Below are 2,986 nucleotides of genomic sequence, written 5' to 3' on the forward strand. Positions count from 1 at the left end.
GATCAGCAGGTGGTGGTTTAAGTGCTTGGGTCTCAGGTGGGAGATGTAGGTCAAGTTTTCAGCTCCTGGCTTTGGCCTGGCTTAACCCTGGCTGTTGTGGGCATCTGGGGAATAAATCAGTAGATGGAAGATCTGTCTGTCTCTTTTATCTCTGTGCCTCACTGCATTTGAAAAAAATAAATATACAAATTAACAAGAAAAATGACACACCGAGAACTACTTACAGGTGTCATAAACAAACTGAAATACAAACACACAACTGAGAAAAGTTTTCTAAAAAAAACCCACACAACTGTTCGTTACTTTGATTGGGACAGAGAGAAGTGGATCAGCTCCCTGTGGCCGCTGTGAAAAATCACCACAAACTTGGCGGCTCGAAACACCATAAACGCATTCTTTCATAGTTTTTGATGGCTATAAGATCAACATCAGTGTCACAGGCTGAACCCCAGGTGTTGGTGGGGCCATGTGCCTTCCAGAAGTTCTAGGCGAGCATTTTCTTCTGTCTTCCAGCTTCTGGTGGTGGCCAACATTCCTTCACCTGTGTCCACGTCACTCTGATCTCCTCCTCGACAACCACACCACTTCTCCTGATGTGTGTAAATTAAATCTCTCTTTCTCTTAGGAAAACACACGTGATTGGGTTTTAGTACCCACCAGCTATTCTCCCAGATCCTTGATTTAATCATGCCAGCAAACACTGTTTTTCCTTATAAAACAACATTACAGTTTCCTAATAATTGTGATAATAATAGTGGCCTACAACAAGAAACTTGAGCCAGTTTAGGGAGCATACCCAATTGAGATAATTGACTCCCATCTATATTTTATTTTTTAAAATATTTATTTATTTATTTGAAAGTCAGAGTTACCCAGAGAGAGAAGAGGCAGAGAGAGAGAGAGAGAGAGAGAGAGAGAGAGAGAGAGGTCTCTGCAACGGCTGGAGCTGTGCCGATCCAAAGCCAGGAGCCAGGAGCTTCTTCAGGGTCTCCCATGCGGGTGCAGGGACCCGAGGACTTGGGCCATCTTCTACTGCTTTCCCAGGCCACACAGAGAGCTGGACTGGAAGTGCAGCAGCCGGGTCTCAAACTGGTGCCCATATGGTGTGCAGGCACTTCAGGCCAGGAATTTATTTATTTATTTTTTTATACAGGCAGAGTTAGACAGTGAGAGAGAGAGAGAGAGAGAGAGAGAGAGAGAGAAGGTCTTCCTTCCGTTGGTTCACCCCCAAATGGCCACCACCGCCGGTGCACTATGCCAATCTGAAGCCAGGAGCCAGGTGCTTCTCCTGGTCTCCCATGCAGGTGCAGGGCCCAGGGACCTGGGCCATCCTCCACTGCACTCCCGGGCCACAGCAGAGAGTTGGCCTGGAAGAGGGGCAACTGGGACAGAATCCAGCACCCCGACCATGACTAGAACCCGGTGTGCCGGCGCCGCAGATGGAGGATTAGCCTGGTGAGCTGTGGCACCAGCCCAGGCCAGGAATTTAACCTGCTGCACCACAGCGCCGGTCTCCCATGTATTTATTTTTACCATTAATTGTTTTTTAAGAATATTTTATTGATCACTTCTCAGCCTTTTGGCTAAGATCAAGTGAAGAATATTTTAGTGAAAACACTTTTTTTTTAATTTGAGAGGGAGACAGAGAAATAAAGCTCCCATTTGCTGGTTCACTCTCCAAATGCCTGTGATGGCTGGGGCTGGGCCATGCCCCAAACTGGGACATAGAAACTCAATCCAACATGGGTGGCAGAAACCCACAAGCCATCACAGCTGCTTCCCCAGGCTTCCATTTGAAGAAGGTTGGAGTCAGGAGCCAAGTACCTCCTGATGTGGGGTGTGGACGTTCTAAATGGCATCTTCATCACTAGGCCAAATGCTGCCCCAATTTTTTAAAATGTTTGATGAACACATAATAATTGCACACATTTATGGAATTTAGTGTGATATTTCAATACAGGTATACAATGTGTCCTGATCGAATCAAGGTAATGAACATTTTCAGCTCATTATTTCTTTATTTTTGGAGTCATCAAGCTTTTGTCTCCTGGTTCTTGATAAAATATATAATATGTTACTGTGAACTAGTCACCCCACTAACTTTTTCTATTATAAAAACAACAGTCAGTGTTGACCTTTTTTAAAAATACAACACAGTTAAACAAAGGAAAGGAAAATAAATGAACAATCACCTACAATGCTCCCACCCTGGGAGAGCCAGCTGCTTATCTCTGAGCATTTTTCTAGGCTGGGACTTACGTTAAAGACTGCAAAAACTGCAGAGTGAAAGAGTAGACAAAAGAAAAAAATGGAATAGAACGAGCAACTTGGAATGCAATGAAATGAATTCCTATTGCTCAGACTGGGCCCAGGACAGGTCTCATTAAAAATTAATGTAGAGCTGGCGCCGCGGCTCACTAGGCTAATCCTCCGCCTGCGGCGCCGGCACACCGGGTTCTAGTCCCAGTCGGGGTGCCGGATTCTGTCCCGGTTGCCCCTCTTCCAGGCCAGCTCTCTGCTGTGGCCCGGGATTGCAGTGGAGGATGGCCCAAGTGCTTGGGCCCTGCACCCCATGGGAGACCAAGAGAAGCTCCTGCCTTCGGATCAGGGTGGTGCGCTGGCCGCAGCAGCCATTGGAGAGTGAACCAATGGCAAAGGAAGACCTTTGTCTCTCTCTCTTACTGTCCACTCTGCCTGTCAAAAAAAAAAAAAAATTAATGTAGAGCTTTGCAAACAAAATTAACCAGGAAGTGACTGTTGCATGGACCTGATGCTCATTCTCCCAGACATAGTAAGTGTGACTCTGGCTGCTCACTAGAAAAGCTCTGAGCTTTCCCATTGCAACGACCTTACTCACTCCAGAGGTTGGACCCCGGCCTGCGCATCTGCCTTGTCATAGTCTCTCTGAGCCCTTATCAGCCTTCCTCAGGAGGTGAATGTTATGAAGACTGGGGGACTGGCAGAGTTCCTGCTTCACCCAAGCTGA

At 46.6% G+C, this 2,986-nt stretch overlaps 1 pseudogene; it reads left to right on the forward strand.

The window, feature by feature from the left end:
- The first annotated feature begins 1,563 nt into the window (after window positions 1-1,563).
- On the forward strand, window positions 1,564-1,715 carry LOC127484574 (U2 spliceosomal RNA; annotated as a pseudogene).
- Window positions 1,716-2,986: the final 1,271 nt, after the last annotated feature.

This window comes from Oryctolagus cuniculus, chromosome 17, assembly GCF_964237555.1.
Source record: "Oryctolagus cuniculus chromosome 17, mOryCun1.1, whole genome shotgun sequence".
In the NCBI taxonomy this organism is placed as follows: Eukaryota; Metazoa; Chordata; class Mammalia; order Lagomorpha; family Leporidae; genus Oryctolagus; species Oryctolagus cuniculus.